We start from the raw sequence: 19223 nt of genomic DNA, 5'->3' as shown, positions 1-19223 counted from the left end.
GCATGATTATATAGACATAGTTACAAAGTGTTGTACCTAGTTTATGAAAATACCTATTCTTCACAAATATGACTTAACTACCATTGGCAATGTCTGATACCTCAAAGACTCTCAGTAAAATTCCAAAATACCCCCAAATCTTATAAAGTGGCCTGGCTTTTTAAAATCTAATCACTACTATATTTGCTTACTGGAAACTTTCATTCTTACCAAGTAATAGAGTAGTAAAGAAAGAAGTACTGGGCAGTTAGTCAAGGGATGGTATTTATTAACTACCTGCTATCATTTTGTTGAATACAGAGGAGATTTCAGAAATAGAAGGGATGTTCTTAGTATAGTTGAATAAACAGCTGTAGAACATTACCACACATTGTATAATATATTTCAGCAAATTTTATTCTCTCTCTAAATACACACACACTGGCATGTAATTGGCCTTCAGTATGCACTGAGTGAATGAATGTAGTTAGGTAATAAGCATGTTGTCAGAAAATGATGTAAGTCTTAAGAAAATAAATGTTTACTGTCACTCCTAGGAATTCTAAGACTATTCATTATCAAGTGAAAGAATGATAATATATGTTTTATTATGTTTCTTTATTCTCTTTGTCCTAGAAATCCCTCAGTAAATTCATAATCAGATCTTCTTGATTAAACCCTGAATCTCTCTGACTCGAAAGCCCAAGTTCTTTTGCTGTGGCACACTGCTCATTAAAACACAGTGATTTAGATGATATATGCCACAGTTAAGTAAACAAGTATGAAATAAAAATAAACTCAGTTATTTTTAGAAATATCATTGTGTGTTGATTGCCTAATAATTTTATTCAGCCTGATTTATTTGTGTGATGCCTCTAGTAACTAAGTTAATCCAAATATAAAGTATTCAACTTGCTCTGGGAACCTAGTTCTTCTTTCCCAAAATAATACACTGTAAATAGGTTCTCAGATGATGCTGTAGTGTTTATTAATAATTATATACTTTTTTTCATAATTACTTATTAAATGTTTTATTGTTTGCTGTCCTGGGTGCCCTGGTATTTGCATGAATGTTTAAGACATGGATACCTATGCTCTCAATAACTTTATAATATGATGATAAGATAAACACATAAATGTTTGAACAGTATACAGTTAGTCTGTCTGAGGGGTACAGAAGTTCTGTGGATACTTAGCCGGTAGAAAGATTACTTGTAGTTGAAATGATTCAGATAACCCTAAGATGAGGTTTGATCTGAATATCAGGGGAATTGATTGAATTTCCTTGGTGAATCCTGTGAGATTTACTTCAGAATTATAGAAAGTAATAAAATCAACTGATTTCACCATTAATGAGTCAGATGAGGTCTCTTGGGAAAAAATTCGCCTGAATTTATTATTTAAGAAATGAGGAGAAGGGATAGGGATAGTCAAAACACATGAAAGCCTTTGTTTTGCTCCTGAAGCTTTTTACAACTAGGTCACTATGAAAATTGTACTAAATGACTTCTATAGCTTATATTCTTTTAAGGATAATTTGATCTGTTGGATTGATGACAGGTGTGCTTTATATATTTAATTTGGCTACATTCTGAAATAAATTAGATGTTCTCTCTTTGGTCAAGATGAAAACTGATGTATTGCTGTTTTATTATTTCTGATGTCTGGCTGTGTTCAAAGTATTTCTGTTGTCTTGGAGTGAAATAGCATTGAGGATTTTGCCATTGTGAAGATCAGTGTGGCTGAAGAGGTATCTCACTGGTGGCAAGCTTAAAGGAAGGCTGGAGAAGGAAGAGAAAGGACAGTGGTGGGGAGGGCGGGGTGGAGGCAGGGGTTGGGAACGCCATCAGGGGAACATGGAGAGAGAAAATAGAAAAAAACACTTCCCTGTACAGGGCGCTTGTTCTGTCCAGGGTCACTTGGTATAGCAGATGCTGACCTGTACCTAGGCAAGCCTGGAACATTTCCTCCCTTTGTCAAACTTTATGAAAAAGCAGAAAGCGTTGAGTTTGCTTTAGTTATACAATAATTACTAATGAAGAATGGGGTCATAATATGCAGTTGTGTTCTCCACCTCCTTCCCCACAGAGACCTAGATCTAAAATCTGAGTCACCAGAGTAAATAAGTTCGGTGATTCCCAGCTCGAGTTAGCTTGCATAACCACCACACACGCTGGCATAGGTGTTGATATTTTCAGGAGGGTATGGAGAAGCCTGACAAGACATGGCAGCTGCTGGAAAGGCCTTTAGGCCACTGTAGCACCAACACACACTTGTGTAGTTGGGAAACAGAAAGGGGGAAATGTGTGCTGAATAGCATTTCTGAGATGATAATACTATAGTGATCTCTATTCACAGCTGGAGTGTTATATCTTTCTTACAAAGCTTATTCCTTTTTCAGATGCACTTTAATTTTTTTCAGCCTAATACATTCATCAGAAATGAGCCAGTTATTGACTGTTGCCAGTATCAAGAGGGCTTCCCAGGTAGCACTAGTGGAAAAGAACCTGTCTGTGATGCAGGAGACATAAAGAGACGCAGCTTCGATCCCTGGGTCAGTAAGATCTCCGTGGAGAAGGAAATGGCAACCCAGTCCAGTATTCTGGCCTAGAGAATCCCTTGGACAGAGGGGCCTGGTGGGCTACAGTCCATAGAGTTGTAAAGAGTCAGACACAGAAGCATGCATGTATTATTAAGAGATCTTTAAAAGGATCCCCATATCCTAGACTTCCTTCTTCCTGCTCTGCTGTTGACACCCACTTCAGTGCAGTGGTTAATAGTTGTTTCACGTATCCTAATGTCATCTGACAAAGCATCATTCCAGTCCAGTGAAGTTCTCTTAAGCAAGTGCTATTTTACTGGAAGGAGACGGGTTGCATTCCAGTAGCTAATTGTTACTTTGGTCTTGTTATTTAACAACAGGTATGCGATATAGATAGTAATCATGCCTGGGTATGCCTTCTTGCATTTTTGTTAAAGTTTAGAAATGCTCTTTCATACCATAGTGGTGACACTGATTTGTATTTGAAAAATTTTAACCTTATTTTTCTAAGCAAAGGTAAGTACTATGCACAGGTTTTGAGTTAGACATTTGCATTTTGTCAGCTATTATCATTAAGAAATCAATTTTTTAAAAGCCCTGTTTTTATTTTTAAAGAAGTTTAAATATGGCAAAGTAGTAAAGAATGCTGTGGCTTATTGGAGTTACAATTAAAGCTAAATTTCATTATTATTTTCCTCATGAGACTTGAATTCACTAGAAAATGTCAATGAACAGCAATTTAGAAGATAAATTGGCCAGATGCCTGAAATAGAGAAGTTCTACCAACATAAACAAGCAGTAAAGTGAATTTTTAAAAGATAGATGTTAAGCATAGTGTTAGATTGAGAAAAGTGTTCTAATAGTATAAAATTAGAGTAGAGGAAAATAATTTGCCGGGTGAAAAGTTAGAAGTAAATGAAATTAATCTATCACGTGAGATGCATTTTGCCTTGTGTTTATCGATTAGTAGGGGGTGTTTTGGGCTTCTCTGGTGGCTCGGTGTATAGAACCCGCCTGCCAATGCAGGAGATGCGGGTTTGATCCCTGCGTCAGGAAGATCCCCTGGAGAAAGACATGGCAACCCACTCCAGTATTCTTGCCTGGAGAATGCTATGGACAGAGGAGCCTGGTGGGCTACAGTCCATGGAGTCGCAAAAGAATTGGACACACCTTAGTGACTAAACGCCACCACCACCTAAGCTACAGGTATTGAGGAAGAGTTCCCTTTGGTAGCCTGTGTCAGGGACAGAACAGGCAGAAAGCAATCTTCTTGATCTGTTGTTAATGGAAATTCAAGGTGAAGAAGCACATGGAATTGTAGGGGGGACGGAGAGAGAGAGAAAAATGAATGAATAAGTTCATAAATGTATTGTTGTGTTATTCAGTTGCCAAGTCATGTCTGACTTTTTTCGACTCTGTGGATTGGAGCATGCCAGGCTTCCTTGTCCCTCACCATCTCCCAGAGTTTGTCCAAGTTCATGTCCATTTAATTGGTGATGCCAGCCAGCCAGCTCATCCACTCTCGCCCTCTTCTCCTTCTGCCTTCATATCATAAATGTGTACATATACTTATATGACTGGCTGTCAGAGAATTCTGTCTCTGGGTACTGGGCTATAGATAATAGCCAGTTGTCAGTCCTTGGGGTTGGAACTGGTAATCGAAAGTAGGCATCCCAGGCCTAGGAAGAGACCAGACAGGGGCCAGACTGGGAATCTCCAGAAGTGTCAGGTCAGAGGCCTAGTTACAGTAAGTAAGGGATAAACAGGCCTGAAACAGCAGAGAGGGCCAGAGTAGAACACAGTGGGAACCAGAAGCAGCTCGGAACCCCAGTCATCTCGTCCGGGGTATAAAGGCGGGGTGAGTTAATGTTAATAGTGACTCCATCCAGAATTGAGGATTAGGGCTGAAACTTAAAGCATCTCCTGTCAGAAGTCTGTATTGGTGATCTAGGATTTAAGTGACAGGAGAAGCAGAAACAGGCTCGGCTTGACTTTTTTTTTTTTTTTTTAATATTCTGTTTTATATACCATCTTTTAAGGGCAGAATTCATTTCCATTGTTAATCAGTAATCATTCACTTTGCTTTGCTGGCACTCGCGTGGGATCACGAGATGCAGAGAACTGCTGACACTTGAGAGCAATGTCTTAACAGGGAACTGGTGCTAAAACGAACAGACTGAAGCTTTGGGGTAAATGTACTTTCTTGCAACATAGGAGGATATGAAAAAGCGTGTTAGGCATGAGAGTTCTAATGTCACAGTTCTGAAGGCAAAAGTACACTCTGTTTAGTTTTTGAGCAGGGTAAGAGGAAGCAAGGAAAATGTACAGTTAGGGTCATTAGATGTTAAAATGAGAACCTTCCATACCTTTTTACTTGCTAGAAGAAGTCGTAGTAGCATTTCGGGGGTTTCAATCAGCTGATACCACCTTAAGGGGGACTAAAAGGTACTTTTGGAACCATACTGGAAGTTGAATAATGAATTGAATGAATGGGACTTGAGCAGAAGAAACCAGAGCAGCTCTTGGGAGCCTAGCAACAGCAGCAGTTTTTATACCTTCTTTCCAGACCCCTGCCAAGGGGAAGTCAAAAGGCGGGCAGCCCTCCTAGCTGGTGTCTAGAAGGTCACCCGTTAGTAGCTTAACTACCCCTTTCCCTTCTCTGGTCTTTCCCCTCACTTCCCTCCCGGCTTGTATAAATGTCAAGATAACCCTATTTATCCCATCCACAGAGGCAACTTCTCTAAATGAGAGAAAGTCTAAATGCACGCCAGAGGCAGTGCCATAGGGCTGCCGATTCTGGGTGATGTCATGCTGCCCTGGTTCCATGGTGATTCTTTCTTGATATTATACAACTTGAACTCCTGTGAACTTGCTCTGTGCATGTTTAGGGGAAAGGACACAAAAAGAAAATATATTTAAAGGGTAAGATGCGGGTGCTTACCAAACACCGGGGATTAGGAAGTTGATAAAGTGGTAATGGCTAGAGTCCTTAATATTGCATCAGTGCAGACCCCCTAACCTGTTTCACTTCCGATTTCATACCTTGTGCGAGCATCTCAGCTTATCAGCGTTCTGTTCCTCACACACTGACCCAGCCCCTCATTCTTGAAAGGCTCTGAGCTCCTGGTGGTTCTGACTGGATAGGATTGTGATAGCTTCCACTAACCTTAGCACCACAGCACTTCCAGAACACGCTGCAGTGGGTTCCCCTGAGTGCTCCTCATGGTCTTTCCAGTCCCCACAGGTGGAGTAGCAGCCACTCTTCCCCTTGTTAGTCATGAAGTGGCCTTCTTTTCTATCTGATTTTTAAAATCTTTTGGCCACACCATGTGGCATGCAGGATCTTCGTTCCCTGATCAGGGGTTGAACCCCTGCCCCCTTTGTCGGGAGTGCTGATGGACTATCATTCTTATCCCATCCTGTAGCCTTCATTTTTGCTGTTTTTTTTTTTTTTGCTGTCATGAGGAAATCACCCTGAACCTGATAAGTTCAGCTTGCAGTAAAGTTTGTGTTTTTCTTTTTTTTGGTCTCCTGGTAGAAGTATTTCTTGGTTATTAAAACTTCTAGGTCAGGATACAGGATGCTTGGGGCTGGTACACGAGGATGATCCAGAGAGATGATATGGGGTGGGAGGTGGGAGCGGGGTTCAGGATTGGGAACTCATGTACACCCGTGGCGGATTCATGTCAATGTATGGCAAAACCAATACAGTATTGTAAAGTAAAATAAAGTAAAAGTGAAAATTAAAAAAAACTTCTAGGTCAGCAGACTTAGAAAGAATTTTTGTTCATAAGACAAAAAGCAAAACTTTGAGAGAAAAAAAGATACCACTCCGCTATTACTGTTTGGTTGCTACGTCCAGGATATTTTGGAGGTGAGAGATGGCATATATTGGTTGGTGGTTCATAGCCTACTTTATATCCTGCAGGATGGCACCCCAGATTCAGAATCTTTTAGCTCTGGCAACTATTACATCAGACTTCCAGGTGTAAGGATTGCTTCCTACTATGGGGACAGCTGTGTCTGAGTAAATACCTGCTTGATAAGACTTACCAGGCCCTGTGTGTCCACCCATTGCCATTTGAAATGAACTCCTGGATCAGAGGCCATGTGGTTTATTTTATTTAGATAGTCCTTTTTGCTTCTGAGGTGGCACAGTGATAAAGAATCTGACTGCAATGCAGGAGACACATAGATGCAGGTTCTGTTCCTGGGTGGGGAAGGTTCCCCTGGAGGAGGAACTGGCAACCCACTCCAGTATTGCCTGGAAAATTTGGCTGTGCTGGCTCTTGGTTGCTGCGTGAGCCTTTTTCTAGTTGTCGTGAGTTGGGGCTACTCTTCCTCGCGGTGCGCTGACTTCTCATCGTGGTAGATTCTCTTGTCGCAACTCCAGGGCTGTAGAGCACAGGCTCAGTAGTTGTGGCGTTTTGTTGATCCGTGGCATGTGGGATCTTCTAGGACCAGGGATCGAACCTGTGTCGTCTGCATTGATGGGCAGATTCTTTACCACTGAGCCCCAGCCAGGAGATTTATAGGATGCATTTGGTTATTCCTACGTAGTGGTGCTGGCAGAGGCAGATTCAGAACTGGTGTCTCTTCCAGCGAGGGTCAGCCATCACCGTGTCTGTAATGCAAGGAGCCGGGTGCCTGTGGAGAGGTGGTGCCTGTGGGGGACTCGTGCCAGTGGCTTCTCGACAGTAGAGCAGTGAGGTCCGTCTTAGTGAGTCAGCATCGTGGTCCCTTGCGTAACTGCTTCTCCTGCCACCTGGTTGTGATTATTTTCATGAAATCTCTGAGCACGGGCTAGGCTGGCTGGAGAGGGAATGTGACCTGATCTGTGATGAGGGTCATCTTTCCCACCCAATTATTAATAGGCTTTGTATTTTTGTTTGCATTGGCACTGGCAGAATTCTGGTGAGGGACGTTTTTAGACCGTGGCCCTGTTGTGAGAGGTTCATTCAAATAGTCATTCCCTTCATGACTCTCCCTCTTAGTTTTTTCTCTGATGTTTTTCTTCAAGGCCATTGATCATGGCATAGAAAAGGGAAGGATTGCAGGCTCTCTAGTCGCTCTAAAAAGTGTCTGCTACAGAAATAATATATTCTATGAGTTCTCAAAATTTAAGCAAGATTTCAAGTCACATCCAATGGCTGTATTAAATTTTAGCCTATTTTTGTTTTACTTGACTGAGATCTTTTCGTCTTTTGATTTCTTGTTTTATAGTCCTTCAATCATAAAGGTCTCATTTAGAAACTTTGAAATGTTGGTTTATAGAATTCCAAAATGCCATATAGCCTGTATTTGCGATGGAGTGTGTGTCTGTGTGTGTATTTACACGCACTCATTTGAGAAAGAGAAAATGTCTAAAAAACACGTATATCCTAATATGCTAGTAGCGTGCATGTTTAGTCATGACTTTGCGACCCCATGGACTCTAGCCCACCAGGTTCCTCTGTTCCTAGGATTTTCCTGACAAGAGTACGGGAGTGAGTTGCCATTTCTAACACCAGAGATCTTCCCGACCCAGAGATCAAACCCCAGTTTCTTGCATCTCCTGCATTGGCAGGTGGTTTCTTTACTACTAGCATGTACTGGCCTGTTAATGATCAACTTTGGGGCCTGGATTAGGAGAAAAGAAGAGTTAGTGTTGTGGTGGAGAGCAATGTTATTGTTTTGCTTCAAAAAATATGTTCTACTTGACATTTTATATTCTAAAAAGTGTGTATTTTTATTAATATGAAAAATGCCAGCATATTATTTTTATTTCTTATGATGATAGGAGAAATAATTTGTGGATGATTAAGGATTAATAAACAGTAATTACATATAAAGCTATTTGTGCTGCCAACAAAAGCATATACATGTCATTTTTAATTGAAGTACAAAAGTGAAAGTCACTCAGTTGTGTCCAGCTCTCTATGACCCCTTGGACTATACAGTCCATGGACTTCTCAAGGCAAGAATACTGGAATGCTTAGCCATGCCCTCCTCCAGGGGATCTTCCCAACCCAGGGATCAGATTACCCAGATCTTCCGCCTTGCATGCAGATTGTTTACCAGCTGAGCCATAAGGGAAGCCCAAGAATACTGGAGTGGGTAGCCTATCCTTTCTCCAGGGGATCTTCCCAACCCAGGTATCAAACTGGGATCTTCTGCATTGCAGGCAGATTCTTTACCAACTGAGCTATCAGGGAAGCCAGTTGAATTTAAATCTTTTGTAGCTCAGTCAGTAAAAAATCTGCCTGCAATGCAGGAGACCGGTTTCAGTTCCTGAGTTTGGAAGATCCACTGGAGAAGGAAATGGCAACCCACTCCACTATTCTTGCCTGGAGAATCACATGGACAGAGGAGCCTGGGAAGCTACAGTCCATGGGGTTGCAAGAGTCAGACACGACTTAGTGACTAAACCACCACCGTAGCTGATTTACAATGCTATGTTAGTTTCAGGTATACAGCAGAATGATTCAGTTATATGTGTGTTTATATATATTTCAGGTTGTTTTCCATTATAGGTTATTATAAGATATTGAGTATAGTTCTCTGTCCTATACAGTAAATCACTGTTGCTTATTTTTTAAGTACATGTAATGTTTAAACAAATCTTCAGTGTATGTATTTGACACTCAGGTGTTTATTGAAAGTCATTGCAGGAATTAGTTTTTTAATGTAATTATACTAAAGTTGAATCTCTTTGCTTATCTCATCAACATAAAGTTTCCATTTACAGCTATAATTGACAACAAGTACAATGTATCCTAATCTGAAATGTCTAGAATTCAGAGGTTGATTTGCAGTGAGGAATTGCAGGAGAGAGTCTTTATATATATTATTTCCCTTTGCTAATTTTAGGTTTCATGCCTGAGCATCTGATAGGACCCTGATGCTATGACGGGCTCTTCAACAGGAGTATATGGGTGTATTTTCCAATTTTTAGTATTTGCAGACCATGTACATCATCTTTTTAATTACTAGCTACTGATGATTTTGTCATCCTTCAAAGGGCCCTTCAGTATCTGTCTGCCTCTCTCTCTTTTTAAATGAACCTATTCCTTAAGTTGGAGGAGGAACTGGCAACCGTCTCCAGTATTCTTACCTGGAGAATCCCATGGACAGAGGAGCCTGGTGGGCTACAGTCCATGGGGTTGCAAAGAGCTGGACACAACTGAGCAACTAATACACATTCCTTAAGTATATACTAAAAGTGAAGAAATTGTAAGTATACGGCTCAATGAATTTTCTGTAAATGAACTTGCTGCTGCTGCTGCTGCTGCTAAGTTGCTTCAGTCGTGTCTGACTCTGTGCGATCCCATAGATGGCAGCCCACAGGGCTCCCCCATCCCTGGGATTCTCCAGGCAAGAACACTGGAGTGGGTTGCCATTTCCTTCTCCAGTGCATGAAAGTGAAACGTGAAAGTGAAGTCATTCAGTCATGTCTGACTCTTTGCAACCCCATGGACTGCAGCCCACCAGGCTCCTCCGTCCATGTGATTTTCCAGGCAAGAGTACTGGAGTGGGTTGCCATTGCCTTCTCCTTAAATGAACATGCTGAACCGTTAAAAAAAATTAAATGGAAAGTCTAGTCAGAGGCAGGGAAAAGTACTTGCCAAACATGTATCCAGCAAAACATTTGAACCAGAGTATCTGAAGAACTCTCATAACTTAATAAGACAAAGAACCCTATCAAAAAATGGAGAAGAATTTGCACTGACATTTCACCGTGGATACAAGAATGGTCAGTACATTACACACAGAAAGACACAAGTACATAGAAGATGCTCAGTCAGCATCACTAATCATCAAGGAAAGGTGGATTAAAACCATACAGCGATACTATTAATACCATACACTCACTAGAATGGCTAAGAATCGAGTTTCACAATGTTAACATTAATGAAGGTGTGGAGTTTCCTCTCATACTTTGCTGATAAAATGGTAGTGCCACTTTAGCAAATAGTGGGTTAATTTCTATACAGTTTAACTTATTCTTTATGAGCTGTAAATTCCGTTTCTAGGTATATATGTGAGAGAAGTGAAAGCATGGTCTTTGTTTGCTTTTCATGAATAATGACATTAATACCCTTTCATCTGCTTGTTTGCCATCTACATCTTTTTTTTGTTTTAGATGTATTGACATCTGTTGCTCTTATTAAAATTAGGCTACTTGTTTACCATTGAGTAATAAAGAGTTCTTTATATGTTTTGGAAATACTTGTCTTTTATCTGGTATTTGTTTCGCAACTACCATCTCCCAGTTTGTGCCTTCATTTTTGAAACAGTGTCATTTGAAGCACAGAAGTTAATTTGATAAAATCCAGTTTCTCCAGTTAATTTCTTTCACAGTTTGTGCTTTATATCTTATTAGATTTTTTTTGCCCAACCCAAAGTCACAATAGAAGTTTAAGGTTTTACATTTAGGTCTGTGATACATTTTGGGTTCAGGATTGGATGTGATGTGATACGGGTTGGTTGAGATTCTTTTGTTTTGGATTTTTGCATGTAGATGCCCGATTGTTCTAGCACTGTTTGGTGAAGGTTTTTCCTTTCACCATTCAGTCGCTTGAGATCCTTGTCAAAAATCAATTGATCATATATGTTTGCATCTGTTTCCGAAATCACTTCTTTTCCATTGATTTAGGTTTCTATTCTTTCACCAGTACCACACTATCTTTATTACTGTGGGTTTATAATAAATCTTGTGATATCACATAATATGTAATATGAGTACTTCAGTTTTGCTTTGTTTTGAAATTGTTTTGGCTATTCTAGTTTCTTGGCTTTGCTATGTAAATTTTAGAATTCTGATGGTTACCCCCACTCCCCCAAAAAAGCTACCTGAGTTTTAATAGGCATTGCATTGAATCTATAGATACATTTTGGAAGAAAGAGTAAATCTAAGTAATCTTTTGACGTATTTACCCTCAGCTTGGGTGGAGGTAAGAGGGAGGGATTACACACAAATCTTGAACTCTTTCCTATAGCGTTTATTTTCTGTGGCTAAATAGGTAACCCTGGTTAATCTTTCAGTGTGTTATGGATTGAGTCAATGTTTTCAGGTTTTTGAAGCTAGGACCTGAGGAAGGAGGGACATACCCATACGGATTGAGAGAAGGCAAAAATGAATCCTGTGGGTATGGATTGAAATTGAAGGTATCAGTGGGAATGTATTATTTTTGAAACCAGTATGTGTATGTGCACATGTGTATGTGTATATGAACAAATGTGTCTATATATATTTATATGCATGTATTTCATAGTAGTTCTGTCCAAGAAAAAGATAAAGAACAGTGGGCATAGCTAACTCCCCATTGTGGTCTCTGATATTAATCTTATTCCCAACACAAAGGAACTGGAGTTTCTCAGAGGAATGGCTGATTACAAGAGTACATACCAGATGAATCTGTATCTTTGTATTTTTTTTTTAAGCTAGAAAATAGGAAGATGTTTTCGAAAAAAAAATGGGAGCATGTTACAAGCCTGTTGGAGGTCCTACTTTCTCAGTCATCAAATTAGTCTAATAATGAACTCTGAATCATTAAAAATAGCAATCTGTTATCCATAATGTTAATAAACTGATAAATAAATGAATAAATAGAGAAGGGAGGTCTCTTGCTTATAGTAGAATTCTGAATCCTAGAGGGAGAAAAATCATCATTTTACAGCCCTTATAGTAAATGACAGATAAGAATCATAACAAAATCTAGGGAGAAATATTGGTGAGAAGCAGGTGTCTCCCCACACATTATATACAAGGTATAAAATAGGGGTAATATATATTGGTGAAATCCTGGTGACTCTAGATATGATGCCCTGAGGGATACAATGTCATCTATGTAGTATTCCAGCCAAGACTATGTAACATGAGTCTGGAGGAACCACTGGACAAACCCCACACAAAGAACATTCTGCTTAATAAAAAGGGGAGTAGTTTATGTTCTTTAAACAAAAAAAAAATCATAAAAAACGAAGGCTGAAATCATGGGCAGCTTAAGAAAGATAACCACTAAACGTAGACCTTGGCCCTGGACTAGATTATATACCAGATGCAGAGAAAAATACTATAAAATGATACCATTGGGTCAACTGAAATAAGTTGGAGTACTGATCTTAAATGCAGATATTGCAGCCGTGAAATTAAAAGATGCTTTCTCCTTGAAAGAAAAGCTTTAACTAACCTAGACACCATATTAAAAGCAGAGACATTAATTTACCAACAAAGGTCCATATGGTCAAAGCTGTGGTTTTTCCAGTAGTCATGTGTGGATTTGAGAGTTGAACCATAAAGAAATTTGAGCACCAAAGAATTGATGCTTTTGAACTGTGGTATTGGAGAAGGCTCTTGAGAGTCCCTTGGACTGTGAGGATGTCCAACCAGTCCATCCTAAAGGGAATCGATCCTGAATATTCACTGGAAGGACTGATGCTGTACCTGAAGTTCCAGTACTTTGGCCACGTGATGCAAAGAGCTGACTCATTAGAAAAGACCCTGATGCTGGGAGACTGAAGGCAGGAGAAGGGGACGACAGAGGACAGAATGGTTGGATGGCATCAGCAACTCGATGGACATGAGTTTGAGCAAGCTCTGGGAGACGGTAAAGGACAGGGAAGCCCTGCGTGCTGCAGTCCTTGGGGTCACAAAGAGTTGGACACGGCTGAGCCACTGAACAACAGCAATGTTCCAATTACTGACGAGAACTGTACTTCGGTTATGACAGAATATCTCTCTTGTCAGGAAATGCACAGTGAAGCAAAGGAGCAAAGGGCCATGAAATACATAATTCATCCTCAGTTGATTTAGGCGGGGGGAAAAACAGCTTGAGTCTGTCTATGTGAAGGGAAAGAAAGTGCAAGAAAAGAGGACAAATGATAAAACAAGGTGACATTAACAATTGGTGACTGAGTCTGAGTGTTTATTTTTGTATTCTTGTATTTGGAGCTTTTCTGTACATTTGAAATTATTTCCAAACAAAATATTTGAAGCACTTAAAAAATATCTGTCCTGTATTTTTAGGCTTTCCTTATTTATAAAGGGCTCAGTTCTTTGTCTGGAACAAGTTTGGAATGAACATTTTTATAATATTTTCCTACATGTTGGTGTTGCGGCTCTGCACACTAACCATTGTTGAATATGGTAATAGATGGGAAATAAATCTCACCCTGTGGACAGCCAGGGGAGGGGAACCATTTACTGTAGGTTTATGGAAGTGTTGGCTACATCTCCTGAAGTCTTTGAATTGTTATCTCTTATCTGTTGAAGAAATACTCCGATGATTCTTTTATTGACACATCAGGAATCTAGCTATTTTCCTCTGATTATTTAGATTATTTTCTTTTGTAAACCCAGAAAGATTGTCTTGTTTCACCCTAAGGGTGTTAACTATTCATTTCTTCATTCAAAAAATATTTATTGAATGCCTATGTGCTGGCCCCACCCCTTCCAAGCAATGAAGATGTAGCACTAAGAAAAACAAAGCTCTTGCCCTTGTGGATTTTCTGTTTTGCCAGGGAGGAAATACACAAGCAGGAATAGAAGTGAAATAAGTGAATGTTAGTGACGTTGGCGAGAAATAAATCAGGAAAGTGTATTAGGGATGCTGGGAGTGGAATTGTTACATAAGTAGAATGAATAGCAAAGAGTTCACATGGGAGACCCTTGAGCAAAGATCTGAAAATAGTGAGAATGTGAGGCGGGGATGGGGGGGGATACTCATCTCAGAGTAGTTTTGAGGCAGGATAGCAAGTGTGAAGCTCTGAGGCAGGAGGATGCCTACCTGTATAAAGAATAGCAAGGAGGAACTAAGTTACCTAAGTTCCTTTTTGCTATTTTAAAGATTTTGGTATTTATGAAATGAGAAGCCATTGGGAGATTTTGGGTACAGATGTTACATTAATTAATATGACTTTTGTAAGATTATCAGGATCGCTCTGGCTGCTTTGATGAAAAAAGGACTGAAATAGGTCAAGGGTAGTAGTTGGGAGGCCAGTTAATAAATTATGGGAAAAAAATCCCAGTGAGAGATGAGAAAGATGATAGTTACTATTATACCAAGTCTCCAGGTAGGTGCGGGGAAGGCAGTGACAAGCCACTCCAGTGTTCTTGCCTGGAGAATCCCAGGGACAGGAGAGCCTGGTGAGCTGCCGTCATGGGGTCTCAGAGTCAGACACGACTGAAGCGACTTAGCAGCAGCAGCAGCTAGGTAGGTGATATGAAGGGTAGTCAGATTCTGGATATATTTTGTAGATAGAGCCAGTAGTTTTTGCTGATTGGTTAGAAAGAAAGTGGGAACTTGAGTGGTCATGGAGAAAAGGAGAAATTAAGCAAAGGAAGCTGATGAGTGGCCAATGAGATAGGATGAAACCAGCAATAACTAGGAGAAAAGCCAGGTAAAGAAAGTGTATCAGGGCTTGATGAATCATGCCTGTTGCTGCAGATAGGTTAAAAAAGAGGAGATCTGACTGGTTTTTTAATTTTACAAGATATATGTCAATAATGGGTGACTTTGGAATTTTCAGTGGTGTGTTGGAGAGCAGTTTGTACTAAAGAATACTGGAAGACAGAACAAGGACAACTGTTTTCTTAACTTTCACTGATAAGGGAATCAGACATTGGTCATAACTGAGAGTGTGGGTGGGGTCAGAAGTTTTGCCGCTGATGTTGTTTGATTTCTAATGGTTAGAAATTGACACATATACTCCGGTGGTTTTGCTTTATTGGGTGGACAGAATTAGGAAATTGATGATGTAGGAAAGAGAAGTGGGACTTAACTAGAGCAATGTCCTTGACTAGTAGGGAGGGGCATAACAGCTAGTATTAAAGTGAAAGAGTTAGACTTCGAAGTGGTTTCAGAAAGTTTGGCTTCCCAGGTGGCTCAGTGGTAAAAGAATCCACCCGCCGATGCAGGAGATGCAGGTTCAATCCCTGGGTCAGGAAGATCCCCTGGAGAAGGAAATGGCAACCCACTCTAGTATTCTTGCCTGGAGAATCCCATGGACAGAGTAGCCTGGTGGGTTACAGTCCATGGGGTCTCAGAGAGGTAGTTACACCTGAGCACACGTGTGCACACACAGAATGTTTAGGCATAGTAGAAGAGTGCAGATTCAGATAAGTGGGTAAGTGTGATTCCAGGATTATTTTGGTTGCTTATATAGGAATCATGGAGAAGGAAATGGCAACCCACTCCAGTATTCTTGCCTGGAGAATCCCATGGACAGGGGAGCTTGGTGGGCTACAGTCCACGGGTTGCAAAGAGTCGGACACGACTGAGCGACTTCACTTTCACTATATAGGAATCAATGGCAGCACTGTAGAGTGATTCAAATTACGTGGCTTTTGATTGTCTTCCTGTATGATGCTGTCTGTCAGGTGATCTGCCAAGAATCCTGAGAGGCCATAGGAGGGATATAACCCTGCTTGTTACAGTTTTCCCCCCCAGATATTTAGCTTTCTGTTACTCTTTTTGTTATTTAACACCTGGAAAGAGATTCCTAAAATTTTGGAAGATATCTGGAAAAAATTATTTTCTTGCAGATCTTTAAGCCAAAGAGTATAATTGAAAGGTCCTTAGAATTTACTAATACCAGCACATTTTCATGTTATAGATATAATAAAACCAACTTAAAGACATAGTTAGGCCAAGGAGGTATAGCTAATTGTCTAGTCAAGGCTAGAATGCAGGTCTCTGGTGTTCGAGTTTATGTAATTTAGTTTTGAAATTCAGTTTTTATACTTATGTGCATATACATTCAGACCCAACCTTTTGACAATAAATTTACTGTAAATTGGAGGCAATCAAAGCATGCAATAAAAACACCTAAAATGTCAGAGTCAAATGAGAACTCTGTCTAAAATGTCATCTCAATTGTGATTTATATAAAATGGATACCTGAAATTATATTGGATATTGTAATTAGCATACGCTAAAATCATATCAAAGCATTTGCTCTTGACTGAATTTTTATCAAAAGATTACAAAACAGAATTAATAGTATACCATTTAAAATTTCTGATACTTGAAGACATCTGTAGATTATGTTAAAATACAAACATGGGCTGAGCAAAACATTGGTATTCTAGCTCACTGTTTCCGGTTCTGTCCAGCTCCCTGCTATTTTTGCTTCTGTGTCTTTATCTCAATATTTGCCTGTATCCATTAATTCAAAACAGGTAAAATCAAATAATCAGCATACAAAACACATAATTTCTATGAAATAATAAGTAAAGGGCAAAAAACTGAGGTGGAAATGGCTCATAGAAATGAATAGGCATTTCATAAAAGAGGAAATATGAGTTAGCCAGTAAACCTGAGGAAATGCTTGGTATCATTAATCAACAGGGAAATACAAAGACTACAGTTAGATGGTTTTATACCCCCAAGTTAAGAGGATGGCATTACTAAATGTTGAAGAGAACGTGTGGGTCAATATGGACTACCTAGTGCTGGTGATAACTACATCAGTCCTGGGTGTTCATTGGAAGGGCTGATGCTGATGCTGACGCTCCAGTCCTTTGGCCACCTCATGCGAAGAGCTGACTCACTGGAAGAGACCCTGATGTTGGGAAAGATTGAAGGCGGGAGGAGAAGGGGACAACAGAGGATGAGATGGTTGGATGGCATCACCGACTCGATGGACATGAGTTTGAGCAAGCTCTGGGTGTTGGTGATGGACAGGGAGGCCTGAAGCGCTGCAGTCCATGGGGTCGCAAAGAGTTGGACACAACCAAGCGACTGACCTGAACAGAACTGCAAGCTGGTGAGATTATATATTGCTAAACTCACTTTAGGGAAAAGAAAACTTGGTGACCTCATGAAAAATTCAAAATACACATATTCCTCAACTCCTATGCAAATCCTTAAGAGAAATTATGCCACATGTGGAACAAATGCATATGAGAACTTTCATAACAGTAATGTTCATAATGGCAAAACAAAAACACAAAACCTTGGAAGAAGACAAAATGCTATTGGAAAGAGAATGGATAACTCAATTCATTTACACAATGTGGAATTATTCTGCCTTGAGATGAAAGAACTACAACTGTATGCAACATTATGAATTCAACTTGAAAACATAAAACCGAGTGAAAAAATGAAACACGGGGTTGAAGGAAATGTTCATATGTGGTATGCTTTCTGAAACTCAAAAGAATGATATGACCCTGATGCTGGGAAAGATTGAGGGCAGGAGGAGAAGAGGGTGGCAGATGATGAGATGGTTAGATAACATCACCGGCTCAATGGATATGAGTTCGAGCAAACTCTGGGAGATGGTAAAGGACAGGGGAACCTGGTGTGGTGCAGTCCATGGGATTGCAAAGAGTCGGACCTGACTTAGAAACTGAAAAACAGCAACTACAAAGCACAGAATATAGGGTAGCAATTACAGAGCACTGAATAGTTGAGAGATGTGGGTGGAGTGAAGAGCAAATCGGTGAAACATTACCAGTCACTTATATTTAGGTTCTTGAGTTGGATGGCAGGTACATGGATATTCATTCTATGCAGTTCAGTTCAGTTGCTCAGTCGGGTTCACTCTATTACTTGCTTTAAATTTAAAGCATGTTACAAACACCATGTTTTATGGAAGTCAGTAGTTAATGTATTTTTTAAAAAAGCAGTGAAGGCATATTCTGATGTTGGGATTTAGGAGACATGTCATCACTTCTGCCTACTTCCTCACTGTCACTTGAATTCCTAATGTTACTTACCATTTCACTGGAGGGATCTTATTTAAAAATCTTAAATCTCATTAAGCCTGTGTCTGCCATCTGACAAGCCACTCAGTAACAGCTTGGATGAATGACAGAATGAATGATTTGAGAAAATAATTCAGGATTTTTCTTAGAAACCACCAAAGAGGTAGATTTAAAAAAAAAAAAAAACTTTTTCATAAGAAGTGAGACAGCAAAACTAGATTTCTGTTCCATAGGTTTTTGAATGATAATTAACTGTGTATTTGAGGGCAATATTACTGATGTTTGAGCTGTTGTACTAATATGATCACAGAGATTAACAAACATGCCAGAACACATAGTTGATCAGAAAAGGAAAATGTCATTGAGATGAAGCTATTCTTAGGCATAACTATTTTAAGAGTTAGAAGGCCCATACGATTAGTCCAAGCTTCTCATTTTTGAGTGAAGGAGCTTTGGAATTGAAGAAGTAATTGAGTAACAAAAGAACTTGTTGAGAGCAAAGTTAAGAAAGATCAGAATGATTCATGGTGCTGGTGTTTTCATATTGAAATACTGAATGGTAAATAAAAGAAACAGTTAAATATCCTGTAAGTGTGTGTGGGTGTGTGTGTTTGTGTGTGTGGGTATGTGTGTGTGTGTGTGCATGCATAGTCACTCAGTAGTGTCCGACCCTTTGCGACCCCATGGACTGTACTCCATGGGATTTCTCAGGCCAGAATATTGGAGTGGGTTGCCATTTCTTCCTCCAGGGGATCTTCCTGACTCAGGGATCAAACCCAGGGATTGAACCCATGTCTTCTGTGGCTCTTGCATTGCAGGCGGATTCTTCACCATTGAGCCTCATGGGAAGCCCTAAGTATCCTACAGAAGGCAAGCTAAATATCTTGAGGTTGGATTATATCTATTGGGTGAGGAAGCAGTGTTTTTTATTTGGATTTAGAACATATCAATTTAGCTGTATACCACATTTATCTTTGGATGCTTGACAAATACTCCTAGAGAAATAACATG

General features: G+C 39.9%; 1 protein-coding gene across 4 annotated transcripts in view; it reads left to right on the top strand.

The window, feature by feature from the left end:
- Positions 1 to 19223, top strand: part of WDFY3 (WD repeat and FYVE domain containing 3) — a 279597-nt gene that overhangs the window by 9140 nt on the left and 251234 nt on the right. The window lies entirely within an intron of this gene.

The sequence above is a fragment of the Capra hircus genome, chromosome 6 (genome assembly GCF_001704415.2).
Source record: "Capra hircus breed San Clemente chromosome 6, ASM170441v1, whole genome shotgun sequence".
In the NCBI taxonomy this organism is placed as follows: domain Eukaryota; kingdom Metazoa; phylum Chordata; class Mammalia; order Artiodactyla; family Bovidae; genus Capra; species Capra hircus.
This window is presented reverse-complemented; position numbering and strand designations above follow the sequence as displayed.